The sequence below is a fragment of the Rhinoderma darwinii genome, chromosome 1 (assembly GCF_050947455.1).
Source record: "Rhinoderma darwinii isolate aRhiDar2 chromosome 1, aRhiDar2.hap1, whole genome shotgun sequence".
Lineage (NCBI taxonomy): Eukaryota > Metazoa > Chordata > Amphibia > Anura > Rhinodermatidae > Rhinoderma > Rhinoderma darwinii.
The window spans coordinates 434,089,787-434,110,275 of record NC_134687.1 but is presented as its reverse complement, the minus strand read 5'-3'; the positions used below and the strand labels follow the sequence as shown (position 1 = coordinate 434,110,275).

Genomic DNA, 20,489 nt, shown 5'->3' with positions numbered 1-20,489 from the left:
TACTTAAAAGTAGCATTCTCTAAAACATTTTATGCGATCAATAGATTTTATTGATACGGAAGGCTGCCAATCTTTGGAAGAGATGTAGTAACTGGGTCAGAGCTAGTCTGTAATGTCTCTTCTTTGTCAGATATGGTTTGTTGGCTCTTATTTGACAGATATAAGTAAATGTGGGCCGATGTCTCCATCACAAGACTGCTCCTAACAGAAATCTAAATGTCATAAGATGCATGTTGTTCGCATGTACATGAAAGAGTAGAGATGAGCAAATTTCTCGAGACAGATTCAATCAAAACAGCCATCCGATTTGGTCCGAATAAATTCAGTGCTGCGATTGCCCTGAAAATGTTCCTTCCGTCAGAGGTATACTTCAGGAGGACATTGCATATCTCCGATGGAAGGCTAAAATCTATCCCACTCTATAGGTAAACAGTGGGATATTCACCCGAATGCTCTCCACTCAGCCTACCCATTGCCCTAGCAGAACATACACAACCAGATCTTGAAGAAGAAAAACATCCTAATTGGGTGCAAATTAATGTAAATAGAGGCATTTTAATGTCAATTTGATTCTCATAGAAATAAATGGAATCTTTATGTTGTTATTGTTATATATATATATTTTTTTTATATAAATGATGTGTCAATTTAAAGGTGTCATCCTGAAAAAGTGTAGGGACATCATAGGGAAAGGGCTACAGCTTGCCATTCCATTTGGAATTTTATTGAATGTGACAGGTTCATTGCAAACTTATGTTGATGATGGGATGACCCGGTAGCTGAATGTCAATCAGAAATGCTTTTCTATTATTGGAATTCTATTTTCCTTAAATGATCATATTCTTTTCTTATTATTGTATTGTTTTGTGTTGAACATGTGACTTTCACCTCTGAAGCAAAGCAATTTTATTTGACTTGAATTCTCATCCCTTTGTCTCGCATCAGAGAACAGACGATGTTCAAAAGCGTTAACATGAGAACAGATGATGAAACAATAAGACCTCTGTGCTTTGTACCTACATGGTTATTTCTGGTGTGAACAAACAGATGGTTATTTTTAGCATATTTTTAATCTTTCATTCAATCTACAATGGAATTACAGATATTGCCAAAGAAACAATATATTCTTATATACCGATATATGTATTAGAGTACAATGTTAAAGGTAGAGTATATCACAAAGAATTATAATAAGCATAATAAATAATAATTATTTATTTTTTTGCTCAATTTATTGCTTAAGGGGTTATTCTACTAGATAAAACATTTGATAAAATATTAGAGAACTGCATAAACAGCAATTTCCTAATAATGATAATAATGTAATTGCTCCTGTTAGCATAAAGCTTCGTCTCGGAATTAAACTTAAATTTTTTTTATGCATAGAATATATAAGATGATAGATAGATAATAGATAGATAGATAGATCGATAGATCGATAGATAGATAGATAGATAGATAGATCGATAGATAGATAGATAGATAGATAGATAGATAGATAGATAGATAGATAGATAGATCGATCGATCGATCGATCGATCGATCGATCGATCGATAGATAGATAGATCGATCGATAGATAGATAGATAGATTGATAGATAGTGCTGTCACCATTTTTTTGTGTGCTGTATAAACTTGCAGTCACAGGCAGTCACAAACTTTTGTGTTTATGTGTCATTAGTGTTCGCAGTGTGCTGTCACCATTTTCTTGCGTGCTGTAGATAGATAGATAGATAGATAGATGATAGATAGATAGATAGATAGATAGATAGATAGATAGATAGATAGATAGATAGATTGGATCAGGGGCGGATTGGCCAGGTACTTGACTGGGAATTTTCCCGGTGGGCCGGCCACTCCACTGCTCAGGGGCCACTCTCCTGTACAGTCCTGCATACATCTGTGTATGTGGGTACTGATCCGTGATATAAAGAAATCCCCACATACACAGAAGCCAGGGGCGGGCTGGGCTGGGGGGCATGTGCCACCCAGGCCAGTCTCCCAGTATATGTTACGGGTCGCCGGCATATTACACAAGTTTTCCTGGCTGCCGCGTTATAGCTTTAAGAAAAGAAAAAAACAATTATCTCCTGTGTGTAGTAGACGCTGCGCAGTAGGCACATCTGGAAGATGTTCCGTCCCCTGATGTTGCCCGCCAGAGAGGACCAGGAGACCGGAGAGCAGGAAGTCTAGCATCAGAGAGAGCGGCTTGTATGTCACCATTTTCTTGTGTGCTGTATAACTTTGCTGACAGGTGGCACAGGGGAATATTCGCAGAGCAGGACGCTGGGCAGCCATTACTTCAGATTTTTCTGCTGATGTGTGAAGCCTCTGCCCAGCGTCCTGCTCTGCATCTAACTCACTGCCCAGCAGCTGTACAGGTCAGCAGCACCCTGCTCCTTCACTGTCTGCGCTGCTGACCTGTACACCTGCTGCTAAAATGTCTCCTAAGCCCTGTACAGTCCTGCAGACTTCTAGCTTGTTTATTCTGATACTTCAGCTACTACATTCCCTCTGCACGCCCCTCCCCCCCTAGCACTGAGTCCCGGCCCCTGCTAAAGAAGTGAGAGGAAGATAAATATCACTATATGGGATCTAAAAGGGTGACTGGAGTGTGCATTTACTGTATGTATGTAAGTATGCATGTCTGTGTATGTAGTGTGTGTGTGTGTGTGTGTGTGTGTGTGTGTGTGTGTGTGTGTGTGTGTGTGTGTGTGTGTGTGTGTGTGTGTGTGTGTGTGTATATGTAGTGTGTGTGTATATACAGTGAAGGAAATAATTATTTGATCCCTTGCTGATTTTGTAAGTTTGCCCACTTTCAAAGACATGAACAGTCTAGAATTTTTAGGCTAGGTTAATTTTACCAGTGAGAGATAGATTATATAAAAAAAAAAAGAAAATCACATTGTCAAAATTATATATATTTATTTGCATTGTGCACAGAGAAATAAGTATTTGATCCCTTTGGCAAACAAGACTTAATACTTGGTGGCAAAACCCTTGTTGGCAAGCAAAGCAGTCAGACGTTTTTTGTAGTTGATGATGAGGTTTGCACACATTTTAGATGGAATTTTGGCCCACTCCTCTTTGCAGATCATCTGTAAATCATTAAGATTTCGAGGCTGTCGCTTGGCAACTCGGATCTTCAGCTCCCTCCATAAGTTTTCAATAGGATTAAGGTCTGGAGACTGGCTAGGCCACTCCATGACCTTAATGTGCTTCTTTTTGAGCCACTCCTTTGTTGCCTTGGCTGTATGTTTTGGGTCATTGTCATGCTGGAAGACCCAGCCACGAGCCATTTTTAATGTCCTGGTGGAGGGAAGGAGGTTTTCACTCAGGATTTGACGGTACATGGCTCCATCCATTCTCCCATTGATGCGGTGAAGTAGTCCTGTGCCCTTAGCAGAGAAACACCCCCAAAACATAATGTTTCCACCTCCATGCTTGACAGTGGGGACGGTGTTCTTTGGGTCGAGTTGAGTTAATGCCAAAGAGCTCAATTTTAGTCTCATCTGACCACAGCACCTTCTCCCAATCACTCTCAGAATCATCCAGATGTTCATTTGCAAACTTCAGACAGGCCTGTACATGTGCCTTTTTGAGCAGGGGGACCTTGCGGGCACTGCAGGATTTTAATCCATTACGGCGTAATGTGTTACCAATGGTTTTCTTGGTGACTGTGGTCCCAGCTGCCTTGAGATCATTAACAAGTTCCCCCTGTGTAGTTTTCGGCTGAGCTCTCACCTTCCTCAGGATCAAGGATACCCCACGAGGTGAGATTTTGCATGGAGCCCCAGATCGATGTCGATTGACAGTCATTTTGTATGTCTTGCATTTTCTTACTATTGCACCAACAGTTGTCTCCTTCTCACCCAGCGTCTTAATTATGGTTTTGTAGCCCATTCCAGCCTTGTTCAGGTCTATGATCTTGTCCCTGACATCCTTAGAAAGCTCTTTGGTCTTGCCCATGTTGTAGAGGTTAGAGTCAGACTGATGATTTGAGTCTGTGGACAGGAGTCTTTTATACAGGTGACCATTTAAGACAGCTGTCTTTAATGCAGGCACCAAGTTGATTTGGAGCGTGTAACTGGTCTGGAGGAGGCTGAACTCTTAATGGTTGGTAGGGGATCAAATACTTATTTCTCTGTGCACAATGCAAATAAATATATATAATTTTGACTATGTGATTTTCTTTTTTTTTAAATATATAATCTATCTCTCACTGGTAAAAGTAACCTAGCCTAAAAATTCTAGACTGTTCATGTCTTTGACAGTGGGCAAACTTACAAATTCAGCAAGGGATCAAATACTTATTTCCTTCACTGTATATGTGTGTGTATATGTATGTGTGTGTATATGTATGTGTGTGTGTATATGTATGTTTTGCGTGTGTATACGTATGTAGTGTGTGTGTGTGTGTGTAATGTAGTGGGTGTGTGTATATGTATGTAGTGTGTGTGTGTATATGTATGTAGTGTGTGTGTATATGAATGTGGTGTCTGTATATGTGTGTGTGCATATGTATGTATTGTGTGTATATGTATGTAGTGTGTGTGTATATGTATATAGTGTGTGTGTGTGTGTGTGTGTGTGTATATATATATATATATATATATATATGTGTGTATATGTATGTAGTGTGTGTGTGTATGTGTGTGTGTGTGTATGTGTGTTTAGTATTTGTGTGTGTATGTGTGTGTGTGTCTGTCCAATGTATATATGCATATGTGAAGTAAAGTGATTTATGGGATCATATGAATGCTGTTGTATGGAAGGTTTGCCACAGGTCCAGCTTCAAAAACCCACGGCGGAGAAAGTTGTGTACAACCATATAACAATGTAATATTACATGACAGTATTCAAATAAATGGTCATCCACTTACTGTACACGTTGAGGCCCCCAGAGCCGCTGAAACTTAAAGGAGTTTCCCACATCATAAATTATGTCTGGAGCCACCACCAATTGTGAGAATGGGGGTTCAGAAACCCCGTTCCTTAAACTGCAGTGAGGAGGACAGTGAATGGAGCTGCGCTCGAGCATTTGTGCTGCTTCTCTATTCAAAGTCTATGGGAATGTCGGAAACAGCTGAGCACTGAAACTCTGCTGTTTCCGCCATTCCCATAAACTTTGAATGGAGCAGCAGCACAAATGCTCAACCGCCGCTCCATTCAATGTCCTCCTTATTGCGGTCGAGCAATGACGAGGATTTGGGACTCTCGTTCTGATAATCGGTGGGGGTCCCAGCGTTCAGACAATTATCACCTATCCTGTGGATAAGTGATAATTTATGATTGTGGGAAAACCCTTTTAACGGCTCTCTGCTCTGGTTTATAGAGGAGAGGGAGTCACAGGCAGGTGACCCCCCTCTCAAATATTATGTGTATTCCCCTATATGACTACGTTCAAACGTAGCGGAACTGCTGCAGATTGTCCGGATTTGCAGGTGTAAATAGTTACAATAGCAGTAAAGTGGATTAGATTTTAAAAATCTCATCCACACACTGAAGAAAATCTCTGTGCAGAAATTGACCTGCAGTTCAGATTGTTTAATCGACAAATTCCCAGAAAAAAATTGCAAGTAATAAAAAAAAGAACAATTGCACAAACTTGCCTCGTCTAGCGTTCTCATAGTGATGCATCACTTCTCCCTCTCTGGTCTCAGTGATGCCGGCTTCCTGGGATGACCGCTGCAGTCAATCACGGGCTGAAAAGGTTTCATGGGAGAAATCGTCAACCCAGGAAGCCGCAGCACTGGCACCAGCCCTGGCAGGAGTGTCGTGTTGCTATGGGAGACCATGGAGGGGACTATGGCCTTTTTTTTTTATTCCCCTTATCTGATTCCCGCAATGGAAAATCTGGCCAAAAGTCTGCCTCATGTTAAACATTATTTGGTGCGAACGTTTGGCCGGAATTCCCTGTCGTATCTGGGTCAGACCAGTGTGAACATCCCTTAAGGGCTTATTCAGACGAACGTATAATACGTCCGTGCTACGCGCGTGATTTTCAATCGAGTCGCATGGTCCTATGTTAGTCAATGGGGCCGTTCAGACAGTCCATGATTTTCACGCAGCATATGTCCGCTGCGTGAAATGCACGACATGTCCTATATATGCCCGTTTTTCGCACATCACGCACCCATTGAAGTCAATGGGTGTGTGAAAACCGCGCACGGCACACGGACGCACTTCCGTGTGCCGCGCGTGATGCGTGCTACAGTAGTCAAAACTATGAGTGAAAACAGAAAAGCACCACGTGCTTTTCTGTTTACAAACATAAAAATAGAGTGTCATAATGATGGCGGCTGCGCGAAAATCATGCAGCCACGCATCATATGCTGCTGACACATGGAGCTTTTGCGGATCTTTTGCGCGCACAAAACGCTGCGTTTTTTGCGCGTGCAAAACGCACACGCTCGTGTGAATCCGGCCTAATACGTAGTACTAAATGGCACTATTTGTTTTTGTGTTGTTAAATACGCAATATATTATTTCTTTTTTTGGGGGGGGGGGGGCCTTGTGACACTATTATTGAGAAAATTGATTTAGGTACTGTATAGCACAATTTTTCATGCCGCATGACACTAATAATCTATTATTAATCTATTATTATTTGCGCACTGCATGGTTATTGGCATTTTTAAGAGCATTTTTTTTTAAGCTCAAACACCCTGCGGCCAAATGTTACCCTAAGGCCTGATTTACACGAGCGTGTGCGTTTTGCGCGCGCAAAAAACGCTGCGTTTTGCGCGCGATGGTATTGCGTATGCACTGCGTATACGCAGCGTTGTTGCGTTTAAAACGCGCACACGACTAGCGTTTGCATCGCGCGTAAAAAACGCAGAGGGGATTACTGGGACGCCAGCCTACAAATAGGCCAGCTGGCTCAACCCCTGCTTGCTGGGAGAAGCCTGTTTAGAACCTTATTTACGCCTCTGCAGAAACCACAGTGTGTGTTTCTTCCTTCACGTTGGAATCGCCTTGACACTCCACAATTATGTCTTCTCCATCGCAGGCACGTGTGCTTCTTGTCTGGATGATCTCACGTCGGTTTGGGGAGCGCCGACACATGCTGCAGCACCAGACGCCTGTAAGATGTCGCATTTGGGTTCATCCACTTGTGGCCCAACGTACGATAAAAGGCCATTTCCATACCCTGTATGAGGACTTACGCCGGCATCCAGAAAAATTTCGAGCCTTCTGCCGCATGTCTGTGGCCACATTTGACCTTCTGCTTGAGCAAACTCGCTCTGGTCTCACCTACAAGAATACCAACATGAGACGCTGCATTTCGGCCGAGGAACGGCTGCTTGTGACCTTGAGGTATGTGTGCAGCTGCTATTACTTAGTCCATGACGCTGTCTGATTCACCAGCCCCCCCATACATGTGTTGTGGCTTTCTTTTTCTTTCTCGTTGTTTTCTAGATTTCTGGCCACAGGCAATAGTTATCATTCGTTACATTTTGAATTTCTTTTGGGAGTGACCACCATTTCGTTCATTGTCACATCCACCTGTGTCGTGTTGTGGCAGAGGTTAAAGAGCACGGTCATGCCTCAGCCCACGACAGAACAGTGGCTAAGTATTTCAGAGGGATTTCTTAGAGCAAGTGAGTTTCCAAATTGCATTGGTGCCCTAGACGGCAAACACATTCGTGTGAGAAAGCCCCCACGCAGTGGCTCGCAATTCTATAACTACAAGCAGTATTTTTCTATGGTATGGTTAGCCTTGGCGGACACGAATTATTGTTTCACTATTGTTGACATTGGCTCGTATGGAAGCTCGGCAGATGCACGCATATTCCGTTCATCAAGAATGGGGAAGCGACTCGTGAATAATCGACTGGCGGTGCCGGAACCTTCCATCCTCCTGGGCTCCAGCGGCCCCCCAATCCCGTATGTCATTGTGGCGGATGAGGGGTTTGCACTCACAAGGCAAGTCATGCGTCCTTTTGCAAGAAGGGGCTTGGATGACCGTCGGCGCATGTTCAATCTCCGCCTTGGCCGAGCTCGGCGATGTGTGGAATGTGCCTTTGGCATTATGTCGAACAGGTGGCGTGTCTTTCTGACAACAATGCAATTGTCCATGCAGAATGTCACACGTGTTATACAAGCGTGTGTCGTTCTGCATAACTTCTGCCACATTAATGATGCTACCTTTGATGCAGAATATATCCTAACACATGCAGGCACCAGTCACATTGGCCCGGTGATTCCTCTCGGCCGATCTCTCTCTTCCGGCCTTCGAGTGCGGGATACTTTGGCAGCATATTTTGAGTGCCCATCTGGAACCGCACCGTGGGGGGTGATGACCTTTGAAGGGGTGTCTGTTGTTTGGCGGATTCACTACACACGTCACATGTGACCAGTTCTTAACCTTTTTTTGGGGTTCGTGTTGGGTTAGGGACTCGCAAAACTTGAGGACCCTTGACGCGGGTTGCGAGCTTACATCTGTCGGGGTTTGAGCAGGACTTTTGACAGTTGCCGACTTATTTTCCTGGAGATATCATGTTGTGCGGCCTAAAGTTCTGAAAGTCCAATTGCAAGTGTACTTCGTTTGCTGCGGGGCCCATGCCAGCACCTAAACGTTGCCACCGCTTGCAATCCATGTCAAACCCCGAGAGATAAACTAAAACCTCATATCACGTGTGTATGCATTGGACCAAAAGGCCAGAAGTGTGTGAGAGTCTAGGCAAAGGAAATGTGTGCCAAACCTTGTGTTGTGTGGTATCAATGAATAACAACACGAAATCCAACCATTAACCATTAATTTTTTTAATGCTGTGTTTGGCCACAACACAAACTTTTTGCATCAAAAGAAAAACACCAACATGGTGTATATTAATACACATCCAACAAACGATAACGAACGAAACGTTGGCAGGCCTGCACCACACACAACTGTGGCGTCCTAAAATCTTGCCTCCAACACACTCATAGGTGTTGGTATTGTTGGCCCGGGGAGGCATACGCCTGCATTTCAGCACCACTATGCTGGACCTGGAGCTGGGTAGGTTGTTCCTCGCCAGCATAGTGGTGCTGATGTTGGGGGTGGAATGTTGGCCCAGGGAAGTGGGGAGCCATAGGGCGCATGTACGGATGCGGGCGTGCCATCTGGGGGACAGGGTGGAATGGGCCAGGCACCTGGGGCGTGGTGGCCGGCATGGCTGAACTGCGCCATTGTTCTATGGCCGTGAAGCAGATGTTAGGATTGTGGGGCGGTCTGGAAGCGTCGATCAATGTCACTATCGACGCCTGCAGACGGCCCATACGGTCCATGGGCACCAGCCGTAGGAGGGGAACTATGCTTCGGCCAAACGCGTCATTCCCGTCCTCTTCAGCGGCTCGCCTTAGATACTTCAGGACACGAGTATCTACCTGGGCAGCTGTGGAGGGCTGTGGAGCACGGGCACGGCGAGTGCGGGCACGCACGGGGCGCTCCTCTGCTGGAGAGGCGACGGCCCCTGCAGACTGGCCAGGTGCGGGCTCCTGGGGTGTCGGCTCTGGACTGGGCGGCAGGACATTGGGAGCAGGAGGTTCTTGCTGAGACTCGGCGACGTCAGTCTCCTCTGCGGTGTCCTCCAAATTGTCGGTGGTTCTAGAAGGAGAAAAAACGTAAGAATATAATATTGAACAATGCCCACACCAACACGTTGGCAAACAGGACATGGGCAAACACACATTAGACACATGCAAAGGCATAAACTCTTACGTGCGCATCTCCATGATGTCCTTCAAGAACATCAGCTGCTTCGTATAGATATAGGGGCGCTTGCGAGATGCGCCATCCCCGCTGCGTCCCCTTTCACCCATCTCTCTGCGAAATTGGTCACGCCAGCTCCGCCACCGTGTTTTGATATCTTGGACTGTTGGATTTAACAAACACATAACACGCCATCAGAACTATCACCTCTCACTTCTAAATGAAGGGCCCTGCAGTGCCAATGACGTGGGACACGGTGATGCGCCTGCTCCACCAAAGTTCCTCGTGCTAATGCGCGGAATACACATACAGGGCCCCAGGTCTTCTATATGGATGACAGGCATTGACAGAAAATGCGTGGTACTCACCCAACCGACTGCGGTCCCGGGTTCGGCCACTCTCCCACTCCTGCTCAAAAAGGTTCTGGGCGACCACCTCCCAGGCGTCCTCCTTGACCGTCCTGTTGTGGTACTCCTCTGAGCGCGTGTCCCAGATTGCAGGATGTTCCTGGACAAAGAGGATGAGGCGCTTTACGTCTATCCCGCGCGGCATGGCAGAAGATTATTTCACACACAGCTAGCAACCTTGACACAGTCACTAGGCACTCACTAGCCTTGCCCCCTCGCAGTGGAAACGCAGGCACTTCCTGGTTTGGGTTTGCTTTGTCCAGCTTTATAGACTCTTTTGCATGGACATAACAGCTCTTGCATGATTTTCGCACATGCAACGCAGGAGCGTCCGTGTGTCATGCGTTGTTTTCACGCACACATTGACTTCAATGGGTGCGTGATGCGCGAAAAACGCACGATTATAGAACATGTCGTGAGTTTTACGCAACGCACTCACACTGCGCAAAATTCACGCATCGTCTGCACTGCCCCATAGAGTAATATAGGTGCGTACGACACGCGTGAAAAGCACGCGCGTCGCACGCGCGTATATTACGCTCGTGTAAATGAGGCCTTAGGGTCTGTTCACAAGGCATATTTTCAGGCTGATTTTTGAGCACAAAAAACTCGTTTTACGCTCCAAAATACACGTGAAAGAAGTCTGCAAACAGTTTCCCATTGATTTCAATGGGAAATACACTGTGCTTTTCATATGAGGCTTATTTTTACACTGCTGAATTAAAAAAAACACCTCAAAAAGCACCTCAAAAGAAGCTTCAAATTAAAAGAAGCTTTATTTTTAGCTTCAAAATCGGCTGAAAGTCAGAGGCTGTTTTCTCCAAAAACAGTTCCGTAATTTTCAGCCGTTTTTGACTATGCGTGTGAAAATACCCTTAACTCCTTAATGACCAGCCTATTTTAGGCCATAATGACCAACTTATTTTTTTGGGTTTTCTATAGTCGCATTTAAAGTGCTATAACTTTTTTATTTTTCTGTCGACATAGCTGTATGAGGACTTGTTTTTTTGTGGAATTAGTTGTACTTTTTAATAGCACCATTTTGGGGTACATATAATTTTTTTTTTTACATTTATTAACTTTTTGGGGGGAGGGAATAGAAACCCCTGAAATTCCACCACTGTTCTATGTGTTTTAAATTGACGCCGTTCACTGTGCGGCGTAAATAACACATTCCCTTTATTCCAATGGGTCGGTACAATTTCGACCATAACACATATGTATAGGTTTTTTATGTTTTACGACTTTTGCACAACAAAAACTCTTTTGAACTAGAATTATTTGTTTTTGCATTGTCGCTTTCCAAGAGCCGTCATTTTTTTATTTTTCCGTCAATGTAGTGAATTTTTGGGCTTGTTTTTTGCGGGTACATGAGACTTATTGATTAACTTTTATTATGACTTTTTTCGGGGGCAATGGAAAAAAACTAGCAACTTCGCCATAGTCTTTTGCGTTTGTTTTTTACGGTGTTCACCTTGCGGTTTAAATGACATATTAACGTTATTGTTTGGGTCATTATGGTTGCGGCGATACCATATATGTGTACTTTTATTTATTTTTGACACTTTTTTTTTTTTTTTACTGTAATTTTTGTTAATAATTTTAATTTCCCTTGCTTTCCCCCACTGGGGCACTTTAATATGCGATCTTCAATTCGCTGCTATAATGCTTTGGTATACTTGGTATAACAGAGCATTATTGCCTGTCAGTGTAAATCTGACAGGCAATCTATTAGGACGTCCCTCTAGCACGTCCTAATAGGCATATGCCCAGGGCAGACCTGGGGGCTTTTATCAGGCCCCCAACTGCCATGACACCCCATCGGAGGCCTGCGATTGCATTTGGGGACCACAGATGGGTAACAGAGGGAGCTCACTCCCCCGGTAAACAAGTTAAATGCCACGGTCGCTATTGACCGCGGCATTTAACGGGTTATGAAGCGACCATAAAAAAGGTTATATGGTCGTAAGTTTCATAAACAAAATATTAGGGAGGTGGTTTTAATGATATGGTTATAAATCACGATTAACATATTTAGAATTGATTTGGAGCAGGGAGTTGTCTCTTTACTTTTTCATTTGACAGCTGTTTTTGATATTTTTGTATGAATTTATTAAACTAAAATGATGATTGAAGTCTACAAATGTGCAAAACTGTAACTACAGATGGTGTCCGTGTTACACCACCTCTTTGGACCATCAAAGGAGATGATTCTGAGTTCCCACTCTCCATCTATTCAGAATATTTGCACGTTCATTTGGAATTGTATCATAAACTTTGTTTTTACTGCACCCATAGGACATATCATCAATAAGGCAAAAAGGTTATTTGTGAATCAGCCCAAAAGATAGAGATCCTTTTCACAAGTAATTGACTCCAAAGTTAGCCCCATATGGGGTTGCTTTCTGCTGAACCTTTGGGGCCCTGTTGTAACAGTGGCCCATTATTGTGTTAGAGTCTCAGCCCACTGATCCCCAGTGGAGTCCAAAGGAGAAACCCTGTTAGCATTGTTAGATAAAAGTAAAGGAAACAGTCATGTTGAAAACTATGCTTGCCTTTGTGTTTTTTTTTGGCCCTTTTGGCCTTGGTGGACTGAGTGCTAACAGCAAAAAAAATCCAGAATGATTGATGGCTGATCATTCCCCTTTCTATGCCTTGTCCATGCTTATATTTCTACGTATGCATTGCAAGACAGCTCTATGTCAACATTACTACACAAAGCAGGTGCAGTCTAAGGCTGGATTCACACGAGCATGTTCGGTCCGTAAAGGACGGAACGTATTTCGGCCGCAAGTCCCGGACCGAACACACTGCAGGGAGCCGGGCTCCTAGCATCATAGTTATGTACGACGCTAGGAGTCCCTGCCTCTCCGTGGAACTACTGTCCCGTACTGAAAACATGATTACAGTACAGGACAGTTGTCCCGCAGCGAGGCAGGGACTCCTAGCGTCGTACATAACTATGATGCTAGGAGCCCGGCTCCCTGCAGTGTGTTCGGTCCGGGACTTGCGGCCGAAATATGTTCCGTCCTTTACGGACCGAACATGCTCATGTGAATCCAGCCTAAGAAAGTACTTCTTCTTTAGGAAGATACATACAGCCATTTTCCCTGCCTATCGACCAATAAATAGCTCATAAGATTCTCTGGTCGAAGCTATTAAAACCCCACAATATAAGGACATCAATATGATACATAATAAATGCTGTATTTTTGGAAATTCTATCATGAGGCAATTTTTTTATTTTATTTAAGCGATTGATGTGATATTTGATAGATGTATCAAAGAGAATTAGTGCAATCTGCCAAAAGCTTATTTGTAGAATTTACAATCACTTATACTCTTAGCAGTCCTTAAGATCTTTTCAAATATTACTCATCAATCATATTCCAAGAAACTAGGAAGCCAACTACCTACAGTAAGGGCATGCCTTTCAGGTTTTATCAAAAAGATTAACCTGGCTTTTATTGTGGTGACAGAGCCTCACAGAGTCTAACATAGACTAATAATACGTATGGAGGTTTTGGTTACTCCGTGGATTAATAACCAAATTGAATACATAATAAATTCTAAATAGGTAATATACCTTTAAATGCATTTCTATAACACAACCGGATGCTGTGAATGAAATCCATCGTCTCTGAGGAAGTCCCAATGTGGATGAAACGCGTCAGCCTAAGCCTGTTGTGCAGTGGTGAGTGACGTCATCACACCACGCTCTCTCAGTGTTTTTCAATGCTACAGCACGCTGAGAACCACACCGCTTTCCACCATGACCTCCAGAAACCAGGCTCCGTACAATTGGTACAGTCTCTGAATCCTGGTGCTTTGCAATCCACTATATATGGATTATCTTTCAAAGATCATTGAAGTTATTTCAGCAAAGGATTTGAGTATATGGATTGACTATGATCGCTACCTACCTATTTGCCTACCTGTTGCTAAGTAGGTAAGCCGCATTACATTCTGTCCTGATTTGAATGGAGAGCATCGACAGATGTGTATTATCAAACCCCTTTCTTTGACCATTTATTTAGTGCACTATCATTGGCTGATAGAACTGTCTTTGCATTGCTTCGTTAAAATCAAGGATATAGTATGATCCATTTGTGCAAACGGGATTGCCTTTGAAATATATGCACCCTGAATGCCAAATAAGCTGATCGCTATATTCAGTGGGTTTACCTTCTACAATTTATTGCTCCTTCGTAATTCGATTCCCATATTGGACGCTGAGGGATTCCATCCGGATAGAACGTTGTAATCCACTTTGCAGGGTTTCCATACCATTATATTTGCTAATCATTTTGTCGGGCCTCTATATCAGTACATCTTGTATGTCTTGTGCACATATGTGTATATATATAACTTTTTTAATTTTCCATGGAGCAGTGTGAGGACTTATTTTTTACGTCGAGTGCTATAGTTTTTATTAAAACAAAAAGGAGTGTGACCCTTAGTGGCTGGCGGGCACAATATACATTTACACAAAGAAAGGCTGTCTGCAACAGCCAAGCCCAATTTCCCAGCCACCAAAATAGATAAAACAAATAACTTTTATTCAGCTACGTATAGCTCGGACAGACCACATGAATAAATTTAAAATTGTCAGCAGCCGAGAACCGGGCACACATATGTGTTATCTGATTCAACAGACACATATAGTATTAGGCATAGGATTATCAGTGTTTTCCCTATCCAGTTAGAATTGTAAGTTAACTAATAATCAGCAGTAGGTCCGGTCGACGGCAGTGTTTAAAACATTAGCAGCCCCCCCGACATGTTTCGCTACTAAGTAGCGTCCTCAGGGGTCCACGGGGCTAATGGCGGCGCAAAATGAAAATGATCCTGATATAGATACGTCAGATGACACATCCGAAGGTGTGTCAGGCCGAATAGCCAATAGCAACGGGGGAGACATAGCGAACTCTCAGCTGTATCCAGCCGGCGTATGGACAGCAGAGTAAGATAGTCCAATCACAGACAGGAGGTGGCGCATGCGTATGGGAGCAAAGGGAGAACTTAGTGCATTTACCCTAGCTCGGATCGCGACTTTACAAAGGAGTAGCCAGCGCATGTGCAGATGAGCCACACAACAACATAGCGCCAGAGAAGTGCACTCTGGCTGCTCACATCCCAAAGCATAGACAGGGACAACAGTGAGAGAAAAATTCTCTGTGTCCAACTGTAGAGTCAAAGAAAAGCACTAAAGGTAAAACCCTCGTTCAGACCTGACACGGAGAATTTTTCTCTCACTGTTGTCCCTGTCTATACTATTGGACCACTGTAGAGCAATATGTATGTATATATATATATTAAAAACTACTTTTATGTATTTTTTTGTTTGTTTTTTTTACATTACTTTAGAGAAAAAACTAGGAAAAGGGTATTTTTGACATTTTAATATTTTTTTTATTTTTTGTACATCACTAAAAACGTTTGATCGCTGGTACAATACACTGCAATACTAATGTATAGCAGTATATTGTGTTTTTTTTATTTTTTACCGTTTCCTATTAATAAGCCCTGCCTGGGGCAAAGGCTGTTGGAGGGGGCTGCTCTGCCTTTCTAACAGCTTAGATGCCGCGGTCGCTAATGATTGTGGCATTTAAGTGGTTAAACGGCTAGGATCAGTTATATCTGATCCTGGCTGTTAGTGTGAGGTGTCAGCTGTAATGCACAGCTAACACCCGCAGCAAATGCGGCATGCTCAGTCTTTGAGCCCCCTCATAATTCTATCCTAGCACTATTACGTACAGTGTTGTCATGGTGTGTCAAGGGGTTCATGTATAGCCCTGACATAGCTATTCTGAGACATCATCATTTTGCTGAATTGGGTCTCATGGACTTCATGATTTTAATCCAAATATATATTCCTTCATAAACATTATTTCATTGATCATCAAGAGATTTGTTTGCATGTTTTGTTTATTTTCTTTACATCAAATTTTATAGTCCAAACTTAGGCTCTGTTAACACTTGCACTATGGGTTTCAGGTATTTTTGAGTATCACAGCTTGGCATCACAAATATCAAAACTCTGATGAAAATCTGGCATAACCCATTATAAGTCAATGGGGATTCACCGGATTCACCTCACAACGGATGTCTTGACTTCGCTAGAGCTAAAAAAAGAGAAAGAAAAAAGACATACGCCCGGCGTATATAGTGCATCAACTGCGGAGAGATGAGGATTACGGATGCAGGGTAAGCGATTATGCTAACCTGGTCATGTTGTGCTGGGAGCACAACACCCTGTAGTGCGTATCCGTGAAAGTGGGGACTGCGGCTGATGATCCATCTTGGGGCCTGGCAAGGCTCCATCTGTAGAGATGCAAGCGTGAAGGAAAAAAATACGGATTTTTCTGTGGATCAGTGCTGTCGATTTGGATAACCGCAGATGAATGGAAAAAAAAAGGGGAAGAACTCAGGAACAAATTGCTTGAACCAGAGTGGTAAAAGATAACATGCGTTTTATTCCAATACAGGTAATACTGCGACGCGTTTCAAAGTCGTACCGACTTCTTCCTCAGGCTGGTAAAACACAATCGACAGTGCTGATCCACAGAAAAATCCGTATTTTTTCCTTCTCGCTTGACTTCACTAGAAACTGTTTAAATGATAACCACTGGTCGACTGGAGAACTGAAAATTCCAGTGTATGAGAACCCAAGTATAAAATTAGCAAAGTGAACATGTCAACTTGCTGCCATTCCAAGTTTAACACTTTTGGATAGCAACATCATAACATTTTGATAACTGTTCTGTGTTCCTGTAAAGTTTAAGGTTTATAAAGATTTTGATCTTTATTGACTTTTATTTCTTATTATTGAAAATATAGAAGTAATTTATTTCAGGGTTTTATTAGGATGGCCTAGAACCTAGATGAGATATAGAATTAAAAAACTTCTGAAATGTCAAAAACCCCTGTGAGGGCTGTACATATAACATTTTTCTGTTCTTGCCTCTCTGGTACTGACCCCTAATGGGAGAACCAGTGAGTCAGAACCTCCTTTTAAAGACTGATATATTCAAAATCCTCAGGATACTATTCTCAGTTGTGACCTCCAACTTTCCTTTGAAGAATGTATTTTTTGTATCACTGACCTAGCTAAGGTTTTACCATGATATTCTGTATTTTTATATTCCAAAGAATACAAATCAGAAGAATGGCCATTTAAGGATAACTCAAGGTATGGATATTTAGCCATTATTAAACACTATGATATGTATATCTTTACAAAATTGTATGGAAGATAGTTAAGTGTGAATATACCAGACTTTCACATTCCTTCTTCTTCATTTGTTATGTTTCTTGTTTATCATGATATAGATCAGGAGAGTATACATTGATGTAGGCTTCAGACCTTTGGGTTGCCCTCCACTGAGCTGGAATAGCTGTGGTTTCTTCAAGGATTGAACTTTACAATAAATATTCTTATAGGGAATGACAAAATGTTGCGCTTGCTTATTACATATTAAAAGATGGATTGTTTATTATTTATTAAATTAAGTTCAATGTCTCTTGAACTCAAAGATGTATTTTAAAGAGCATATGTCACTAATTTTTGAGCTATAATATATTCTCATGGGAAAATTCAGTTAAATTAAGTCTCTTAATTTAAAGAAATGTGTTATCTAGGAACCAGACTCTGAATGAATCTAAACGCTGACCAATTACATTCAGTGTTGCTTAGTAGGGAGATCTCAAGACAGGCCAATCAGCTGTCTGCATGTAGAGGAAGCTGATACATTATGTACACTAAGAGATCTGGACATGGGTGGAACTCCTAATGATTATATACATGCTCTGCCCCCTTTGGCCATTAATCTATATTAAAATGGCATTTTTTCCATCTGTATCTAATATGGCTGTACTTACTGTTGTCATTTTTGCAAATATGGTTGCTGCAAATAAATTAAAAAAATAACAAACATGGGCTGCACTGTAACTTTTGATTTACTAATATATAACTATTTTTACATTTTAGGTGACAATTCTATAATAAATAAAACAAAACTAAAAACTATTTGAGATTTTATAGCAATTTACAGCTTTGTACTCTGCATAACATGAGAAAATGTAAATTTTACATCAAAATGTGTTTTATACCTAAATGACTGGACTTGGTCTCTAAACTTGAATGCACTTTGTGCTCAGTTTCAAGATATTCCTTGAATTTGTCTATGTTTTTGTTTGTTTTTAATTCTTTATTTATAAAAACAGCAATGACTAATATTATATTAGAACATCAATTAACAAGGTTCTACTTGACACAGTACTTTACATACATATTCTCTAACTTCCATGACTGACACATCTTAAACCCATGTAACTATCTACCTCCTTAACAATCTTCACTGCCCCTTCAATTTTACAAAAACAAACAAAATTAAAAAGGAGGAAAAGAAAGGCCATAATGAAAAAACTGAGCAGGGATCTCCTACATGTTGTAGCAGGGATCACTCAGTGATGGAGAAGATACAATGCTGCATCCATAAGGATCTTCAGCCCTACTATAACTTAGCTGACTGTATTCTAGAATGGTAACAGAACTCTACATAACCAAAATGTATGCATTATAGTTATCTTCTCCTCTCCACATCTCCAGCATCTTTTAGAGATTGTTGGATTCATCCTATGTAATTTTGCAGGTACCCTATACCAACGCGTGAGTATTTTATAATCCGCTACTTAATATTGCAAGCTTACTGACAAGTTATGTACTCATTTATATATTAATTGATGTTGTTCAGGTAAGTCCCAAATCTGTCTCCCACTGTTGCATACATGTAGGGACCTTCTGTAAACCAGAAGACTTATAGTGGTTTTCCAGTCCCTAAAAAATGATGGGCCATCAATAGCTGATCGCTCGGGGTCCCCCTTCAAAACAGCTGATTGGCAGGGGTCCCGGGAGTCGGACCCCGAGCAATCAGATATTGATGGCCTATCCTGAGGATAGACCATACATTTTTAGGGACTTGAAAATCTTTTTAAACAATTTATATACCAGAGACAAAATATCTGGAATGGGTTCTTGAATAATTTCCTATCAAATTTTATTCTTTCAGGTAGTGCATTAAGAAAGTGCCTAAGTTGCATCCCTCGCCAGTAACCTAATGGTCTTGAGTCTTCTATCTGCAGTAAAGACCTCACAGAGGTCCAATTGCCCCCTTAGGTTTTAGCTTATGAGTGGCCTATAAAAAGCCTCACTCGAAAGACCAAGCACCAAAATCGAGATTACCAAATATTGCAAACACTGTAGATGGTATTGGGATGAGAAGGCTTCTGATTTTTGTATTGGTGCAACACTTGAATGTAGATTAAATAGTTGGATAATTCTAAAGTTTAGACCACTGTGTATTGTCCAAACATGGGAGCAGTTTCAATAGAAACCTAGTGAAACTATTCCACAAATACCCATAGTTTAGTCTTCTCAGCCCTACACCAATCCAAAACTCGTACCAAGTGTACTTGTAATGACGGGGGTAGGGAAACGGACAAGTGAGCCCTAATCTACCCGCCACTCTGTCCCTGCCTACTTGCAACGACCCGCCCTAGGCGACGGGGTACAACTGGGCGGCGGTCCCTACGCTCAGTAAGTGCAAGAGACAAACAGACAAGGGAACACAAAGCAAAGGGAAATGGGGCAGTTGCCCACGGCAACAACGTGAGCAACAAGAGTGGTGAACGAGCCGAGTCAAACCAGGAGTGCACGAGGTACCAAACGCAGAGCAGGAGAGTAGTCAGAAAGCCAGGGTCAGTATGGAGCAGGATCAAATAGTCAGAAGCTGTAGCTGGGCCAGGAAACCACACGAGAAGAATCACAAGCAAAGGAGGAACAGGAAAGGCAGGTATAAATAGACAGAGGGCGGGAGCTAGCTCCGTCTGGCCAGGCTGCGATAGGCTCTCCCACTCCTAAGCCTGCCATCCTGAGTGGTGGAAGCTGGAGTCAGTCTCAGAGACATAGACTCAGGTGCAGACTGATTACCTATGGGCATATACACAGAAGTTGTGCCTGGCAGATCCTTTACAGTACCCCCCCTTTTATGAGGGGCCACCGGACCCTTTCTAAGTGGACCTGGTTTATTGGGGAAACGAAGGTGGAACCTCCTGACCAATACCCCAGCGTGAACATCCCGGGCGGGTACCCAAGTCCTCTCCTCAGGCCCGTATCCTCTCCAATGGACCAGGTACTGGAGGGAGCCTTGGACCATCTTGCTGTCCACAATCTTGGCCACCTCGAATTCCACCCCCTCAGGGGTGAGAACGGGAACAGGATGTTTCCTCGAGGGAGCCAAGGACGGGGAGCAGCGTTTAAGGAGGGAGGCAAGGAGGGAGGCATGAAACACGTCGTGTATTCGAAAAGATGGGGGCAACTCCAG

The 20,489-nt window shown here is 42.7% G+C and overlaps 1 protein-coding gene and 1 long non-coding RNA gene across 2 annotated transcripts in view; both read right to left on the bottom strand.

The window, feature by feature from the left end:
- Positions 1-20,489, bottom strand: part of SEZ6L (seizure related 6 homolog like) — a 546,424-nt gene that overhangs the window by 289,850 nt on the left and 236,085 nt on the right. The gene's annotated exons all lie outside the window — the stretch shown is intronic.
- On the bottom strand, positions 8,754-9,999 carry LOC142743223 (uncharacterized). The gene is made up of 2 exons (XR_012881522.1): positions 9,707-9,999; positions 8,754-9,592 (listed from the first exon to the last, which is right to left on the bottom strand). It is a non-coding gene; the product is annotated as an uncharacterized LOC142743223 (long non-coding RNA).